This window comes from Staurois parvus, unplaced genomic scaffold (assembly GCF_062004578.1).
Source record: "Staurois parvus isolate SC_StPar_1 unplaced genomic scaffold, SC_StPar_1.0 ptg000198l, whole genome shotgun sequence".
NCBI lineage: Eukaryota > Metazoa > Chordata > Amphibia > Anura > Ranidae > Staurois > Staurois parvus.
In genome coordinates, this window is record NW_028317994.1 from 8,737,523 (window position 1) to 8,757,500 (window position 19,978).

Genomic DNA, 19,978 nt, shown 5'->3' on the forward strand with positions numbered 1-19,978 from the left:
TGCATTGAGGGGCCAATGGACAGGGCCATGTATTGTAAAATCTTGGAACTTTCTTCCCTCAGCCTGAACACTGAAGAGGGGTCATGGATGGGTCTTCCAGCATGACAATGATCAAAAATACACCACCAAGTCAACAAAGCAGTGGCTCAAGAAATACATTAAGGACATTGCGTGGCCTAGCCAGTCTCCAGACCTTAATCCTAAAGAAGATTTATGGAGGGAGCTAAAACTTCAAGTTGCCAAGTAACAGCCAAGAAACCTTAAAAAGAACCACTGTATAGAAGAGTGGACCAAAATCCCTCCTGAGATGTGTACAAACCTGGTAATCAACTACAAGAAACATCTTACCTCTGTGCTTGTCAACAAGGGTTTCTCCACCAAGTGCTAAGTCATGTTTTGCTTTGGGATCAAATACTTATTTTACTCACTGAACCGCAACTTAATTAATAACATTTGTATTATGTGTTTTTTTCTGGATTTTTGGCTGATATTCTGTCTCTATCATTTAAAATACACCTATGATAAATATTATAGACCCTTCATTTCTTTGTAAGTGGGCACATTTACAAAATCTGCAGGGGATCTAATAATTATTTTCCCCACTAAACAGCGCCATTTGTAAATTGGGAAAGCATCTGATCACACCGATCTTGGTGAGATTAGATAATGTAAGGGCAGAGGAGATATCTAGAGTATGATAGACCCCAGATTTCTCAAAAAAGAATATAAGACAATGCCCATTGAAGTTATAGGGGATATTTGCATTCCCTGTAATAGCGTAAAAAATTATGAAAAAAAATGAAAGGGACAGTGTAAAAATAATAAAAAAAATCTAAATAATTTACAGAAAAAAAAAACACACGCACCTGAGTTCGCACGTTTTGACCCTGTGTCAGTATGCAAACAGTGGTTGCGCATGCATGTGAGGTATCGCTGCATATGTCAGATCAAGAGCAGTAATTCTAGCACTAGACCTCCTCTTTAAATATAAAATGGTAAAGCATTGCCTATGGATAATAAAAATGTATGCAGTTTGTCGCCATTGCATGGGGCATGCACGGTTTTAAAGCATATCATGTTTGGTATCTATTTATTCGACATACCATCATCTTTAATATTTTATCAAATAATTGGCCAACATATTGTGTTTTTGTGCATTAAATGTAAAAAAAGTGTATTTTTTTTTTCAAAAAATTTGCATTTGAAAAATCGCTGCGTGAGTACTATGTGACATGTATGAGTATGGGGTACCACATGTGAGAGACTTTTTGGCAGTCTAGCCAAGTACAGGACCCCAAAATCCAATAAGCACCTTCAGGCTTTTAAAGGGCTTTATTTCTTCATTACACATGCTGACTACCTATCACAGTTTTGGAGGCCCTGGAATGCCAGGATAGCACCAAGCCCCACCAAATGATCCTTTTTGGAAAGTAGACACCCCAAGAAATTTGATAAGAAGCATGGTGAGTATTTGCAGATCACTGGAATCACTGCTACCCCTCTCAGGCTCAGAGGTGCCAGAGCTTTTGCCATTATTTCCATGAATACTCATAGGGGGGATGCACTACCTGATCTCCAGATCTTATCACTAGCCTTAGGAACTTTCTGTGATCGATGACAAATTGCAATGTGAAGGTGGGCGTCCTTTAGTTCAATCAATGCCAAGGAGATTCCTTACTTTAAAGAGGGAGTGCATGTGAAATTTTTTGTATAGAAATGTTTTGTTCAGCTGTCTTATATTGAGAATTAGATGGATGTTTCCTGAAGGTTTTCCCAGCAGAAACACTTGGGAGTAGAATCCCTGCTGGTCTTCTGTCAGCACCAGTATTACCATTCACTGAATTATAAGTTCCTGTACTAGGCTTAAGCAGGGGGACACGTCTGGCACTGCAGGATCTGAGTCCCTGGCGGTGCAGTGTGTTACTGATGGTAGCCTTTGTTACGTTGGCCCCAGCTCTCTGCAGGTCATTCACTAGGTCCCCCCGTGTGGTCCTGGGATTTTTGCTCACCGTTCTTGTGATCATTTTGACCCCACAGGGGGAGATCTTGCGTGGAGCCCCAGATCGAGGGAGATTATCAGTGGTCTTGTATGTCTTCCATTTTCTAATTATTGCTCCCACAGTTGATTTGTTCACACCAAGCTGCTTGCAAATAAATTCTTTCCAAATCAGCCAATGTGATTGTCTGGATTTGTTTTCTAATTTTGTCTCTCATAGTTGAGGTCTACCTATGATGCCAATTACAGGCCTCTCTCATCTTTTTAAGTGGGAGAACTTGCACAATTAGTGGTTGACTAAATACTTTTTTGCCCCACTGTATTTGTCGCCATTGCACGGACAGGCGCAATTTTAAAGCATGTCATGTTTGGTATCTATTTACTCGCCGTAACATCACCTTTTATATTTTATCAAACAATTGGGCAATATATTGTGTTTTTGTGCACTAAAATTGTAAAAAATGTAAAAATGTATTTTTCCCAAAAGATTTTTGTTTGAAAAAAATCGCTGCCCAAATACTGTGGGACGTAAAAGATTTCAACACCCACCGTTTTATTCTCTGGGGCCTCTGCTTTAAAAAATATATCATGTTTTGGGGTTCAAAGTAATTTCCAGCAAAAAAACACTTTTTTCATGTTAACAAAAAGTGTCAGAAAAGGTTTGGTCTTCGAGAATGGGTGGTGTGTGGCATAAGCTTCTAATGTTGGCCATGAAATGCCAGGATAGTAGGAGCAACCCCTCCAAATGACCCCTTTTTGGAAAGTAGACACTCCAAGATATTTGCTAAGAGGCATGGTGAGTATTTTGCAGATCTCATTAGTTGTCACGTTTTTGGAAAACGAAGCAAGAAAACAAAAATGTATTTTTTCTTTTCTTTCTTAAAACCCGTAACAAAAATGACATCTGTAAAATACTCACCATCCCTCTTAGCAAATACCTTGGAGTGTCTACTTTCCAAAAATGGGTCATTTGGGGGGGGGGTGTTTGTACTGTTCTGGCATTTTAGAGCCTCCTAAACTGTGATAGGTAGTGGGGAAGTGATATGAGGAAATAAGTCCTTTGAAAGCCTGGAGGTGGTCATTGGATTTTGGGGGCCTGTATGTAGCTAGGCTGCCAAAAAGTCTCCCACATGTGGTATCCCCATACTCGAGAGAAGTAGAAGAATGTGTTTTGGGGTGTTATTCTACATATAGCCATGGCAGGCATGAGCAATATATCATTACAGTGACAACTTTGTGTAAAATAAATAAATAAAAAATTGTCATTTTCAAAAAATTTGTGGCAAAAAATAAAATGTTCTATAGACTCAACATGCCTCTCTGCAAAATCCTTTTATTGGATATTTTTTAGAACCAAAAGTGAAAAATATAGTTTTTTTTGTCAAAATTTTCTGTCTTTTTTCGTTTATAGCACTAAAAGTAAAAACCACACAGGTGATCAAATACCACCAAAAGAAAGTTTGGGTACAGCATTGCACGACCAGTTGAAATAGCAAAGTGCCAAACAGCAAAAAATAGCCTGGTCATGAAGGGGGGGTGGTAAATCTTCTGGATGGCAAGTAGTTAATACCCCTATTCAGCAGATCCCCAGCACATTGGTATCCTTGTTGAGCAGATCCCCAGCTTTTTAATACCCTCTTTCAGCAGATCCCTTGCTCAGTAGTACTCCCAGGTCTGCTGATACCCCAATCAGTAGTGCCCCCAGCGTTACTGATCCCCGCTCAGTAGTACCCCAAGCTCTGCTGATCCCCCCACTCAGTAGTAACCCCCAGCTTTGCTGATCCTCCACTAAGTAGTAATCCCTCGCTTTGCTGATCCACAACTCAGTAGTAATCCCAGCTAAACTGATCCTCAGCTCAGTAGTAATCCCCAGCTTTGCTGATCCCCCGCTCACTAGGAACCCCTCGCTTTGCTGATCCCCAACTCAGTGTTAACATCAGTAGTAATCCCAGCTAAACTGATCCTCCGCTCAGTAGTAACCCCCAACTAAACTGATCTCCCGCTCAGTATTAACCCCCAACTAAGCTGATCTCCTGCTCAGTAGCAACCCCCATCTCTGCTAATTCCCTGTTCAGTAGTAAATCCCAGCTCTGCTGATCTCCTGTACAATAGTAACCTCCAGCTCTGCTGACCTCCCACTCAGCAGTACCCCCAGCTTTACCAATTCCCCACTCAGTAGTAACCCCCAGCTAAGCTGATCCCCCATGTGACGGGCGCAGCGTCAGACCCCAGCCCTTCTCACCAAACTTGTGACCAAAGGACTAGCCAATCTAAAACAGCGATGTCACGTGTGTAACAATGCCACACCCAGCTGCACCCTGCACACCGATTTTCCAGCTAATTGGACCACAATCAACGTACCAGCAGCCTGAATGCGATTGTTACTGGGTCAGGTTAATTAAGCAATTAACCCTTCACACTGCCACCACCTCCTTTTTATACAGAGAAAGAGAAAAACGCAGCAATACACTAGGATGATTGGTTACACGTCGGTATACCGCTATCTCTACAGACCGGTTATACAGAGGGTTAAACACTCATAGTAGGGCTCTTCAGCGGCAGGGATTCGTAAGTTACATTCAAGAGCTATAGAAACAGTTCAACACTTTCAGAAAGTAAGATTTATTACCAAAAGGTTAAAAGGGTGCAGTAAAAATATTTACAGAAAGAAGATGTAACCAATATGTATATATATATATATATATATATATATATATATATATATATATATATATATATATATATACACATACATATACATACATACACAGAGCATAACAGCACAACAAACAGATAACAGAAAAGAGTTTAAAGCGTTAAAGTACTTGTGTCAGGGACCACCGCGACGCATGAGTCTGCACATACGTAGGTGTCCGACAAGACATGCAGGAAGGCTGGCACTAGGACCCAGGTGCGCTACTTAAACCAGCCCTGCACAGACACAAGTTGCCTGATGGTCTTCTCCCTGTTCCTGTGTTCCTGCTCTTCCTGTATGCTGATTGCCTTGTTGCTGACCCTGCCTGGACCTGATACTGCTGTCTTCTCTTGCCCTGACCTTTGGCTCGCCCTGACCATCCTCTGCCTGCTCCCTTTGTCTGACCTCCTGTTATCGAACCCAGCTTGTGACCCGATTACTCTTTGTCTACCGATCTGTACCGTCTGCCTTGCTGTTACCTACCCAGCTTGCCTGACCACGTCACACCTCTTCACATCTGGCTCCTACCCACTACACGCCATTGGCGGTTGCCTTTACCATGGTTGGTGTCACTCAGGGGTCGCGACCTGGTCCTGGTCTGCTTCAAGTCCATCCCCACCATCAGGGGCTCTGGTGAACCAGCAGACCTGGGCTTAGACTCCGCGCCCTGGGGGACTCCGGCCAGTGGGCCACTAGAGGTCGCCATCAGTGTTCATGACAACTTGCCAGTCAGCCTTGGTTTTAAACAGCTTCAAGTTTCATGAGCTTAAAAGGGATTTCTGGTCACGCAGAAGACTTAGCTTTCTCTCGGTCTTCTAGATGTTAAAACGCAGACGGTCCTTACTTCTCTGACTACACACAAAGCATAACAGCTTCTTTTCTACAAAAATCAATTGGTATCTTCTTACAACAGACAACCCTATTGCCTTATTTGGGAAAAGGATGGCATAGACAGCTACACTGAACGCATTCCTGAGGGAGGGGGAATGAGGGGATACATGAAGACTTCTTAATACAGTGAGAGCCAATGCCTGGCTCTTGTATGCACGATTACTACACCTCCCCCCCCCCCTCAGGTGATGGCATGAGTTTAAGAGCAATACCAAATTAGAGACGTTTGGAGCAAAATGGAGAACCGAACCTCTCCCTGTGGGCATGATTGTGACACCCCACTCAGTAGTAACCCCCAACTCTGCAGATTCCCAGGTCAGTAGTAAATCTCAGCTCTGCTGATCTCATGTTCAGTAGTAACCTCCAGCTCTGCTGACCTCCTACTCAGTAATAACCCCCAGCACTGCTGATCTCCCGCTCAGTAGTAACCCCCAGCATTGCTGATCTCCCGCTCAGTAGTAACCCCTAGCACTGCTGATCTCCCACTCAGTAGTAACCCCCAGCACTGCTGATCTCCCGCTCAGTGGTAACCCCCAGCACTGCTGATCTCCCGCTCAGTAGTAACCCCCAGCACTGCTGATCTCCCGCTCAGTGGTAACCCCCAGCTCTGCTGATCCCCGCTCAGTGGTAACCCCCAGCTCTGCTGATCCACCGCTCAGTGGTAACCCCCAGCTCTGCTGATCCACCGCTCAGTGGTAACCCCCAGCTCTGCTGATCCACCGCTCAGTGGTAACCCCCAGCTCTGCTGATCCACCGCTCAGTGGTAACCCCCAGCTCTGCTTATCCCCTGCTTAGTAGTAACCCCCAGCTCTGCGTATCCCTCGCTCAGTAGGAACCTCCAGCTCCACTGATCCCCAGCTCAGTAGGAACCTCCAGCTCCGCTGATGCCCAGCTCAGTAGGAACCTCCAGGTCTGCTGGTCCCCCGCTCAGTAGTAGCCACCAGGTCTGCTGGTCCCCTGCTCAGTAGTAGCCCCCAGCTCTGCTGGTCCCCCACTCAGTAGTAGCCCCCAGCTCTGCTGGTCCCCCCGCTCAGTAGTAGCCCCCAGCTCTGCTGATCCCCCCGCTCAGCAGTAGCCCCCAGCTCTGCTGATTCCCCACTCAGCAGTAGCCCCCAGCTCTGCTGATTCCTCACTCAGTAGTAGCCCCCAGCTCTGCTGATTCCCCACTCAGTAGTAGCCCCCAGCTCTGCTGATTCCCCACTCAGTAGTAGCCCCCAGCTCTGCTGATTCCCCACTCAGTAGTAGCCACCAGCTCTAATGATTCCCCACTCAGTAGTAGCTCCCAGCTCTGCTGATTCCCCACACAGTAGTAACCCCCAGCTCTGCTGATCTCCTGCTTAGTAACTGCCAGCTCTCCTGATCCTCTGGTTTGCTGATCCTTCTCTTTCTGGTCACTGTTTATCTTCCGCTATATTGCTCCTATGCTGCTCACGTGTGACATGTGCTAGCTGCTCCTGCTCTGGTCCCTCAGCTCTGCTGATCTTCTGCCGCTCAGTCCTCTTTCTCCGGACCCTCTGTTATAGCATTCCCACGTTGTACACCACCTGTGCTGTCTGCTAGTTGCTCCAATCTAGTATGGACCCTTCTCACCTTCCTTTTGTCCCACACCAAATGTGCCGCCTGCAAATCCTCCAAAAAAAAAGCTGCAGGTGCTGTAAGAGAGCTTTGTCATAGAATTCTATGGAGGCTTTGGAGACGCTTTGAAGCACCAAGAAAGCAACATGGGGTTGGAGACAGTCTTTGTGTAAACAAGACTGTAGGCTATTTCATTAAGTGACAGGTGCATTCAGGGTGCTTTAAAAAAATGTGTCAAATGCCACATTTTGAAGCAAGTGTAAACAAGCCCTTAAAGTGGTTGTAAACCGATACATATACCCAATAAAGTGACTAACCTCAGGTGATACAAAGAGATAAAACAAATCCTCCTACAAAAGTTATACCCATTTATCCACATCCTTCTCTCCATCTGCATAGTGGCTAAATGGTTAGCACTTCCGTCTGGCAGTACTAGGATAGTTGATTTGAATCCCATCCGTGGTACCACCTGCCTGGAGTTTCCTCTTGGTACTTCAGTTTCCTCCCACACTCCAAAGACATGCTGATAGGTTAATTTGATCCTGTTTAAATTGGCCCTAGTATGAATGTAAGTTAGGGACCTTAGATTGTACACCCCTTGAGGGTTAGGGACTGATGAGAATGTACAATATGTATGTAAAATGCTGTGTAAATTGACAGCGCTATAGAAGTACCTGAAATAAAAATAAAATCTGGTATTGCCTGAGAATTCAGAAAAAAGGGGGCGGAGAGCTGAAGTTACCTTAGGTTCACAGCTAAGCGATTTCCACAGCATTTGCAGAAACACACTACAGTCCATTTAACATGATTTCCTATGGGACAGGCTCAAATCTCCACGTTTTCATCCATTTTTGTAAAGGGTCAGGGACTTTTTTTAAATGCAAAAAGATGTGTTTTTGGTTCTATAGACTTCAATGGAAATGCTGCAGAAAAGCATATAGTGTGTTTTTGCCTCGTTTTGCGTTTTAAATCTGCCAAGCGACAAGAAAAAACCCTGTAAACCGCATCAAAAATGCATATGCAAAATGCACCGCAAACAGATCAAATGCAAACTGCATAGGTGTGAACCTAGCCTACACACTACAGAGCACAGTGAGGAGAGTTCTGAGAGCTGATTGGAGGGAAAGGACACAGCACTTTTCACAAAGCACAGGAACAGAGCTGAGGCTCTCATTCATAGGCTGTGTGCTGGAATTTCCTTCTGTCACCTTTTTTCTCTTGGTGTCAGGAAAACCTGTCAGAAGTGATTCATGCTGATAGCAGAGGAGTGGGGCAGCAAACAGAAATGATAGTGCTCTGGACTGAGACAAGTACACACTATTGAGGGATATGTTCCGTTCATATTTCATGTCATAGGTTTACAACCATTTAAAAGCACTAAATATGTAAGAACAGTGGAGAAAAGCACATCCACAGAGAGAGGAGCACTGACACACACACCTTCTATATATTATATATGAGTGTGGAGGCACATCTGCATAGCCTACAGCCCTATACAGTGTGTGTCCTCATACAGATCCGCTATAAAATCACACAGCCGCCGCGCCTGTCTTCTCCTCCAGAGCTCCTCATCATCCCACCTCCTCCTCCTCCCCGCACACCATCCATTGTTCCCTCTCTCATCCCCAGTCTCCTCTCCATACTGGCCAGCCCCTACTGCCCATGACGTAAAGCGCTGCCAGCGGATTGACGTCACGGAGCGTGGACCGCTAGCGGCCTCCGGACCACGTTCAGTGTCCCCGACCCCCATCTGTACCGATGTTCCCAGTGACAACAGGCAGGAGGAAGCAGCAGCGGAGGGGAGGTCACCAATAACGCCAGAGCCGAGAAACAGGTGATGAAGGGCGCCAGTGCTGGGGAGTGGGCACTGATCTAGCCATAGCTAGGGGGCTCAGCACTGATAGATGGAAGAGTGGATGGAATTTCTGCTTCTCTGTCCTACACTTAGTGCATTGTTGTACATCAGTGTGTGAGGACAGGACAAGTGTTCATACAGGGCAGGCACCTTCTGACTACATATTATATTGTGCTTACCAGGCATGAGCTCTATTCACCTCATTCCTTTTTGATTTTTATTTCATAGGCTGGCTGTTTATCATGAGAAATATTTCTCTTTTTTATCTTTGATTTGCTTTTCTTTTTTAAAATTGAATGAGAAATAAGGTGCCAATGGTATATACCAAATACTAAGCTGTAGCTGTCATTGCTTGTTTGTGTGGACTTGTTAAAGGTATAGTCCATCTTGGGGATAGAGATGAGCTCGCCAGGAAGCTGTCACCCGAACGGGCCAATCATCTGTGGCTGGACCAGGGGGCGTGTATTTGTCTGCTGCGGGGCAGGGAAATGCTCCAGTTGTAGATGATTGGCCTGTACAGGTGACAGCTATATGGGTTCAGATCAGGGGCGGACTGACCATTTGGAAACTCAGGCACTGCCCGAGGTCAGTAGGGGGCCCCATGAGATGCCCCTGGTACCTTTTTCATAGGCTTTTTTGAATTTGGACAAGGACACAGGGGCCCCATGGTCCCCTATTGCCCGGGGGCCCCATGAGTTGTCAGTCCACCCCTGGTTCAGATCGTAGTCCAAATATGTTCAAGTTCATCAGTTTAGATTGTAAGCTCCACGAGCAGGGCCCTCCTATTCCTTTCTGTACCAGGGGCGGACTGACAACTCATGGGGCCCCCGGGCAATAGGGGATCATGGGGCCCCTGTGTCCTCGCCAACACCCAAAAAAGCCAATGAAAGGTACCAAGGGCATCTCATAGGGCCCCCTACAGACCCCGGGCCCTCGGGCAGTGCCTGAGTGTTCGAATGGTCAGTCCGCCCCTGTTCTGTACTGAAATGTATTGTAAATGGGCAGCACAGTGGCTAAATGTTTAGCACTTCCGCCTGGCAGTACTAGGGGTCGTTGGTTCGAATCCAAACCACGGCACAGCCTGTCAGGAGTTTACATGTTGTACCTGTGTGGGTTTCCTCCATGTGCCCCGGTTTCCTCCCACACTCCAAAGACATGCTGGTAGGTTATTAGGATCCTGTCTAAATTATCCCTAGTATGAGTATGCATGAATGTGAGTTAGGGACCTTAGACTGTACACCCCTTGAGGGTTAGGGATTGATGTGAATGAACAATATATATGTAAAGCACTGCGTAAAATTGACAGCACTATATAAGTACCTGAAATAAATAATTGTATTGTCTCCCGTTATGTTGTAAAGCGCTGACAAACTGTTGGCGCTATATAAATCCTGTATAATAATAATATACACTGCTTTGGAACTGTGTTTTATGTTACATTATTATTATTATACAGGATTTATATAGCGACAACAGTTTGCGCAGTGCTTTACAAAATGAAGGTAGACATTACAGTTACAATACAATTTGGTACAAGAGGAAACAGAGGGCCCTGCTCGTTAGATCTGTGATCTGTTACAATCTTTGAGTCATATTTAGGATTAGAGATGTGCTCAGGCATCATCCAAACTTGTCTCTAGTCACACTCTCTGATTGCACTTTTTTTTTTTTTTTCTTACTGCACTCAGCTGTGGGTTGGTCATTCCTCATCCTGCAGCACTCATAAAAAAAAAAGACCCAAGGATGAAGGTGGATGAGGCTATCCTGCCCCACCTAACAACTGTACATGTATTTTGCCCATCAGTCCATACTCCACAGTTATTACCGTTTGTATTTCTTGACCCTCCCTCTTACCCCTGGTTCACATATATGCAGCCTGCGTTTTGTGCGGGCACAAGAGCCCATTCATGACATGCAGGGAAGAAGTCCCTGCACTTCTTCTGAAAATGCGGCCTGCACAGGAACCTCGGTTCCCAGTACAGGTGCGTTTTCCAGTGCAGGCGGCATGCCATTAGAACTAATGGCACCTGCCCACGGGTCCGCTTTCCTCTGTGCAGGTGGTGCGGCTGCATTGATTGTTGTGTGGATCTGCAGCGGCACTACCCGCACATATGTGAACCAGGGCTTAGATGGTAAGCTCTAACAAGTAGGGCCCTCTGAATCCTCCTGTATTAATTTATTTATTATAGGGCTGTCAATTTACACATTGCTTTACATATATATTGTACATTCACATCAATCCCTAACCCTCAAGGAGTGTACAATCTAAGGTCCCTAACTTACATTCATACACATACATACTAGGGAAAATATAGACAGGATCCAATTAACCTACCAGCATGTCTTTGGAGTGTGGGAGGAAACCGGAGTACCCAGAGGAAACCCACACAGGCACAGGGAGAGCATGCAAACTCCAGGCAGGTGGTGCCGTGGCTGGGATTCAAACCAATGACCCTAGTGTTGCCAGGTGGAAGTGCTAATCATTTAGCTACTGTGCTGCCCCTTGTATAGTAATTGTACTGTCTGCCCTTATGTTGTAAAGCACAGCTTAAACTGTTGGCGTTATATAATTCCAGTATAATAATAATAATGGTGATGTCAATACCCCTATGGATTAAGGGCCCATTCACATTAGAACACAGTGCAGGAAACCTGTGTTTTTGGGCTGGTTTCCCGCAAAGCATAAAAATCACCCTTGTAAACTGCAGTGCAAACAGAAAAGTACCATGCGATCCTGTTGCAGTGCGCATCCAAACATAAAAAAAAAGAGATGTGTGTACTTGCTTAGTCTTAATCTTCTCCAGTCACATGATCCCACAGCTCTGTCACCCCTGTGTCAGTGAGCAGCTGCTGCAGGGGAGAGGAGGAAGCACTCACAACGGCTGGGCTATGGGACCCTATGGGTGACATCACGGCTCCCAGAATTCACAGCTATTGTCAAACACTCCACGAGTCAGAGCTGCAGGTTCATGTGACTGGACTGAAGCGTATTGAAAGAGGTAAGTTTACACACCATTTTTATACAGGTTTAGGTTGGTTAGGTGGGTGTAATGGTTGTGCCTACCAGGCACACAAATAGCTGTGTGTGTGGCAGCCATGTTGTTCGGAGTTGACAGTTTGTAACACAAGGAGGCCTAATGGCAGCAGTGGTCTCCTTTTACATCCTCTAGGAGCCATCTGGAACAATACGCAACTGTTAACTGATGCCAGGACTTTCTTATCAATCCATTGATCGGTCACACAGACACCTCCATAACCCAACCCACAATTTCAGTCTGGAAACCCTAATAGAGCTGTCCCCCTTCCAAGTCTGAGCAGTTCGGAGAACTAAAAGACATTGGGTCATAAATACCTTACTTTTAAGTCTGTGGAATACACATTTCTGGTAGTCTGATTATCAGCCAACACTCTAAAACTCCAGTGTGTTTCATAACTCATGAAAGAATGACAATACGGCCAGAATATAGACATATTTACCTCCCTCAGTTATTGGGTAGCATTTTCCACCCAAACACCCCTATCCCAGGAGGTACCAGAGTGGATTAGGCCAACACACCCCTCCTATGAGAAATAAATATCTAATACCTGTCATGTCTATATCCATTTTTAAGCTAATTTCATGCTGGCCAGTAATCTGCATGGTAGCAGATTGTAAATGGTAGGTATTCAGAAATATGAATACTTTATTTGGAACTTGGGGGTCAATTCACTAACAGATGAATACCGCCTTAATTTTTTAGTTAAAATAACTTGTGCACAATTTATTTTAAAGGTAGTCAATTCCCTAAAAAAACGTATTTATCGAATGTGTTAAATATTTGTTTTGTGATATTTAGCACTTACATTTTGTGTTAATTTTGGTGTTTTTTTCACAATTCTTTTTTTGCAGGCTAACATTGCACCAGAATGCACACAGCAATGCTATGAAACTGTGAAAACATTGTAGTGTGCTTTCATTCACAAAATGATCTCCCTCTGATGAATGTTACAATTTATTTTTGTTCCTGAGCTCAGAGGAGAACATTTTTACACTGATACATTGTATACTTTTCACTTTCTGGCCAGAGTAGAGTTCCTCTAATTATTATTTTGTACATTTCTAAAATACCACCAGCAAACACCAGGTGATAAATAACAAATGTGTGTTTATAATGATTTGACTTTAATGATTTATCTCATGTTGTTTTGCGGTATTTATCTCACTATTTTATCAAATGTGCGGTATGTACCTGATATTTAATATTTTACTTTGGTGAATTGACTCTTTTATTATCTCATGCAATAATTTATGCAAATGAGTCACATGACCCTGTTATCGCATGCGGTAACCTTTAATGCATTGATCCCTTGGTCATAAATGTGGTGACCTCTCAGCACCCACCCCTTAAACCAGATGATTGGTCAGATGGTCTCTGTCAACACCCCTTTGATACCACAGAAAAAGGGAATGTCAGGACCTTTTGACTAGCTGTCATTTTGTCATTTTAACATCACCAAGGAACACCTACTGGTCTTAAGAGAGCCACTGTACCATTTTTGCTTGATCAATTGGACTCTACTAATATCAAAGACTTAGCAAGTATTCTTCATTTTCTACTTTTTTTAATTCTCTGTTGCTTTATTGTCTCTTGTGTCTTTGTAACACCTTTTTTTGTAAATATTCTTCATTTTCTTTGCGCACAGTAAGAGACCACACAGTAAAATACATACAACCATTTATTGACATAAAAGAGTCATATATTCATAATAGGACCCATAGTACAAACATGCCCCTCAAAAGAGGGAGCAAAAGCAAGGAAGATCGTGTGTATAAAAATACCACTGAGCACATAATTACTACATACATCAAATACGGTCAACGCGTTTTGCCTGTGCATTTGGCTTCTTCAGGACCGTAGCTTGAATATAAGGGAGAATAGTGCTATTGCATGTATAAAGACAATACAAAATGAGTTTACAAACAAGCATACAAATATACATAAGATAAACAAGATACATGCATATATAATTAAGCTGAGCTTACATGGAGAGGGCAGATCAGCGGCAATGAAGTCTGGAGGGCGGGCATAGTGGACCAGAGCTTGAAGCGGGCCAAAGGAGAACTCAAAGGCCAGTTGTAGTCTACAGAGATCCTATAATAGGAAGTACTTTAGGAAATATAAACTGCTAAATACCTTTTCTCATTAGCAGTTAGAACAGTGACTTCTATCAGTGTCCAGCAGAGCACTGGTTAAGGCTTGTAGGAGGAGTTTTCTTTCTGCTCTAGGAGGATTCAAAACTCCTGACTCCCTGTCTGGACAGTGCTGATTGGCCCTGTGCTGATCACATGCACCCAAGAAAAAAAGAACTCTAGCAATACACACTAAACTGAGTATGCGTATGTGGCTACGGGTTCAGTCTGTCTTATCAGGTGGACATTTGAGCAAATGTGTGTGTAAATTTTTGAAAAAACGACTTGTCCAGGGACTAATTCGGTGCTGAATCTACTTGTTCCTCATGACAATCTTTTAGGTATGTCTGGGGCTTTTAAAAACAAAAAGGGCTTTATGATGACTTAAATGTTTAATATTTTTAACATTGTTCTGTTCCTCCTCCTTACCTCCCTGCCTGTCTCCAGCACCGCACCCAGGGACTAGCAGGGAGGAGAGAGACCTTGCAGTGTAATGAGCACTGGTTGGCTGCCCGTCAGGAAAGGGGAGTGTCCGGCTTATCGTTTATCCCTTTTGCTGCCAGAGCTGCTTTTGCGGTTTTTGCAAACGTTTAAAAAAACCATTTAAGGCTTGTAGATTACACAAAACTCCTAAGCATTATATATTTTCTGAAATCAGAGACCCAAGAGTAGGTAGTTCCAAATTTTTATGTCACACAATATTAACACAAAATTTCAGTAAAAAATACACTTCAGTTAATTTTAGGGCTCAAAAAGCAATAAATTACCCTATTTTTTTGTAAAATGTAAAATATGAGGTTGCATCCAGTGAATAGATATCCAATATGTCAAACCTTAAATTTGCGTGTGCTAGTGAGATGGCGACGAACTTCAGTACCCTATATTTTCTATAGATGACACTTTTAAAGCCCTTATAGGTCATCAGTATAGTGTACGGAGGAGGTCTGGTGCTAGAATTATTGCTCTCACTGGCATGCGTAGCGATATGTGACTTGTATCACAATCGTCGTTTTGATGCATAGGCGCCCCAGCATGTGCTTTTACGTTTGTACGTGTGTACATATGTGGGGGGCCTCAAAAAATGTTATATCCTTGGGTGCAGGGGCGGACTGACAACTCATGGGGCCCCCGGGCAATAGGGGATTATGGGGCCCCTGTGTCCTTGCCCAAACTCAAAAAAGCCTATGAAAAAGGTACCAGGGGCATCTCATGGGGCCCCCTACTGACCCCGGGCCCTCGGGCAGTGCCCGAGTTTCCAAATGGTCAGTCCGCCCCTGTGGGGTGTAGCAGAGAGAGGCTTTGTTATGTAAGTGACAGCAAGGTGTGAGATTGGCCAGTCCTTTATCACAAGGTGGTGAGAAGGGTGGGGTTAGGCACTGTTTGTCACAGTGGGAGGCTGGGGGAGTGAACAGTTTTATGAATAGCTACACTAAAACTGGGTATACACTAGTAGAATTTCATTCAATATTTTTCATTGTAGGACATTATAAGAACATTATTTCGCTTTTCCTAATCATTGGTAAGGTCAAATCGATGTTCTTTTTTGACTTCAGTGATAGGATTATTTGAAGGACCAGGATGGAATTTTTATTTAAATGTGCAAATTTCTATGTGTAATGTGGATTTCTGTAAAGTTCATTGATTCCAAAATTGAATGTTAAAAGAAAAAATAGAGATCTGCTTTTAAATTTCAAACACCATTCAGATGTACTGATAATTTTCATACAAATTTTTTGCTAGAAATTCTACTAGTGTATGCCCAGCTTTAGGCTCTTCTTCCTCATTAATGCTTTTCAAACAATTTATAGAAGTACAGATATTTACAGTTATTAGGTTTATGAATTGGATGGCATTTACTAAAACTTCAACAGTCTTGATGCATTTCTTATGGAGTGTACACCAACTGATAACATTGCCCTACACTGTGCACTTATTGGAAGCAATTATGAGATCTTCTTTTTTTAAAAAACGTTTATGGTATTTTATGTTTGTTATAAATGCTTTTCAAATGTTATTATATTCAGATATTGAAGGCCAGTACATGTCATTACCATTCTTTAATTGATCCATATATTTTTTTATCTATGCTTGAAGGCTAGTGGACATAGTTACTAAACTTGTACAAATGAAGTAGCATGCTTTACATTTTTGAAAGCAGTGGTTGATACATAATTGCATTTCAGGCTGATTTTAATTACACAGTGGACTTTTTTGTTTGCTCAGTAAACAAAGGTTGTAGATTGTTAAGGGAATGTTTATCTAGTATTCCAGTGATAAGAATGTTGGCAAACACAGACCAGAGAAAGAAGGAATGACACTAATTACTTAGTTATCATGAATCACACATTGGCTGCTGTCAGACTGGAACCTTTTGGTCTTCAGGACAAAGGTGTTCTCTTTATTTTTTTTAATAAGAATAGTTAATTAAAGGTCCACTACAGAAAAAAATATAGCTACCTGGTAAATGTATGGTGTTAATACATGTAATGTTAGTATTCAAGCTGAAGTACAGGCAAAAACCTTTTTTGTTATTTGCACAGTAAAAATAAGTTAAAGTGTAGTAAAACCCATCATTTTAATGCAGCGGGCGCAACCTTTTGAAGAGTGAGGGCCACTTAAATGGTTTTGTAATGGTTGTGGGCCACAATGAACTGGTTCAGAATTTAAATATTTTTATTATGAATAGCAGAATGAACATTTTCTTCCTGCAGCTGCTGAATGCCGGCGGGAGGGAAAGGAGAAGTACGCTTTCAGCAGTTTCAGAAAAGAAAAGCAGAGGATCCATTACTGTTATATGCCGCCTCTCCTGTCCAAGTTTAAAACAGAAAGTTATAGGGAGTCTACATGGACCCCCTGGAGCATGGGACGGGGTCACCATTGCAACCCCTGATGCTACAGTGGTTGGTGGTGGGTTGGGCAGTGGTAAAAACACATCTCAACTGTGGGGTCCCCCCCCAAATTGCAAACGTAAATATGCCCTTACTGTCCTGAGCCCCCTATAAGGCTGCTTTCACACTGATGCAGTGCCCCTGCGGCTTTCCTGTGGGTTAGCCATAATGTCTATTATCGTGCAGACGTGGTGCACTTTCTGAAAGCATACCAAAACTCTGGCATTCAGGACTTTTGGTGCACCATACCCACAGGATAGAGAGGTCTATGTCTCATTGCAACTAACCGCGCAGGAAAGCCGCAGGTGCTCTGAGCTGCACCTGCAGATCAGTGTGAAAGTAGACTAATAGTTGTTAACCCTTTTCTAGGTGCTAATATGTCCATTGCAAAATTGCAGTGTATCTGTTGTTTAATTCCTCTTGCAGCTTCTGCTGGCATCGCTCTCCATCGCCAGGCTGCTAGTAAGGTCCCAGGTGAAGTGCACTTGGTATAACTCTGCCTGGGACAGGAGCTGAAATTGCAGAAGAAGCATTGGCTTATGTGGCTTCTGCATCCTCCATGGCTGCCTGCTTCCTCCGCTGTCGGCACCAGCTTGATGCTCTTTGATGCTCTGGGGTGTTGAATGGCAAGCCCAGATCGTGATCAGCGGGTTGCTGACCCACGGGGATTCTCTTCCATGGTTTGATGTCGAGGGCCACATCAGAAGGCTCCACAGGTTGAGCACCCCTGTTTTAGCTGTTTCCCAAAACCGTTCCATCCAAAGTATGCCATGAATGATAATGGTCACAGTTGCTTGAGCTCTCAACTAAACTGTCAAGTCCTGAAATGGGTGGTGGCATAACTGATCACATGATCAGCACCATGGCAACTGCAGATCAAACAGACACTAAGATGGCAGCTTCTTTGGCTGTAAAGGAGAGGAAGGTTTAATTCCACTTTAAAGTGAAACTAAAGTCCTGCTTTTGAAAACTGCAAGCAGGCAGACCAAAAGAAACCTACCAGCCTATCTGCAGTCTTCTTTGGAATGTACACGAAGCTGCACAAGCATTGTTCAGTTTACATTCTGGCACAGTACCTTTGTAACTGAATCCGACTACAGGTCAATCTAATTATTAATTAAACAGGTGTCCAGCAGACAGTTAATTATAAAAGGGCATTACTTAACAAGGAAAACTCCTTCCCATTTCATGCTGTCAGCAATGGCACCACATGGAAGAGAAATGTCATAAGGCCTGAGAAAGAAAACAACTTCTTTACACAAGAAAGGTGAAGGCTACAAGAAGATCAGCAAAGCTTTACTTCTCAGTCACAATACTGCAGCAAAAGTGATACAGAAATGTAATAAAGATGGAACTACAAGCATATCACAGAGGCATCCAGGTCTTCCACGAGAGTTAACACCTCGCCAGGAGTGTTTTCTGATGAGAAGGGTTGAAGAAAATCACCATGCAAGTTCATGCCATTAACTACAGAAGTAGAAAGTCAAACTGGGTTGATTGTTTCCCATGACACAATATGGCATACACTGCAGAGGAATGGCATGCATGGGTGTCGTCCATGAATGAAGCCTCTCCTAAAGCCCATGCACAAAAAACCCACCTAGAATTTGCCAGGGCCCATGCTCAAAAAGAAGACTACTGGGACTCTGTATTCTGGAGTGATTAGACCAAGATAAATGTTTTTGGAACTGATGGCTTCAAAACTGTATGGCCTCGCAAAGGTAAGGAGTACAAAGAAAGATGGACGGTGCCTATAGTAAAACACGGTCAGGGATGTTTCATTTATATCGCCCAACTCCTGGGACATGTAGTTCTGGACGCTAGTCAGGTAGTTTTGTTCAACCCTTAAGCAGCAGGGCTCACTTGTCCGGTTCAGCCTCTGCCCCCCCCATGTGATCCTCCCCCCACCCACTATGTCTCCCGGGCTCCGCTTGCCCATCTGCTGGCCCAGGACCGGTTCACCGCCGGCGGGAGGAGAGCGGACACGTCTGCTCCATTCTCTTCATGTCCTGACCTGGAAGTAATGTTATGATGTCACTTCTGGGTCCTTCTTGACAGATTCCCGGCCATGGAGGCTGGGAAAGAATGTAATCCTGGGCGATGTGCGCTGCATTATATTCAGTGGAGCACAGGGCAGACATCCAGGGTCTTTTAGATAATAAAGAGAACTTATCACCAAAAATCATCACAGTGGACTTTTTGTCCCCTAAGTGAAATAAAATTTTTTTTTTATTAAATTGAAAAACTTAAAGTTACAGCCAAGCACATACCATCCCCTCAAAAAAAAATTTAGCCCCATCCCCACATATACACACGTAAAAATGTAAAAGCACATGCTGGGGTGTCTACGCATGAAAACATCGATTGCGATAAACGTTACATATCGCCGCGCACGCCAGAATGAGAGCAATAATTCTAGCATAAGACATCTTCTGTAACACTATACTGATGACCTATAAGGGGCTTTAAAAGTGTTGCCCATAGAAAATATAGGGTACTGAAGTTCATCGCCATTTCACAAGCGCATGCAAATGTAAGGTTTGACATGTTGGTTATCTGTTTACTCGGTGCAACCTCGTCTTTTATATTTAAAAAAAAAATAGGGTAATTTATTATTTTTTTTTGTACCCTAAAATTAACTTAGTGTATTTTTTACTGAAACTTTGTGGTAATATCGTGCGACATAAAAAAAATTGGATCTACCACTATTTTATTCTCTAAGGTGTCTGCTTTCAGAAAATATATTATGTTTGGGGGTTTTGTGTAATCTCCAGGCCTAAAATGATTTTTTAAACGTGTGCAAAAAACACAAACATTGCTCTGGCAGCAAAAGGGATAAAGGATAAGCCCGACGCTCCCCTTTCCTGTGGAGCAGCCAATTGGTGCTCATTACACTGCAAGGTCTCTC

The 19,978-nt window shown here is 43.5% G+C and overlaps 1 protein-coding gene across 3 annotated transcripts in view; it reads left to right on the forward strand.

Annotated features, from left to right (window-relative positions):
- Positions 1-8,796: 8,796 nt before the first annotated feature.
- MPDZ (multiple PDZ domain crumbs cell polarity complex component) overlaps positions 8,797-19,978 on the forward strand; it is a 248,930-nt gene continuing 237,748 nt past the window's right edge. For all 3 annotated transcript variants that reach the window (XM_089678090.1, XM_089678091.1, XM_089678092.1), the window contains exon 1: positions 8,797-8,991. The gene's annotated coding sequence lies outside the window, so the exon portion shown is untranslated. The remainder of the gene's footprint in view (positions 8,992-19,978) is intronic.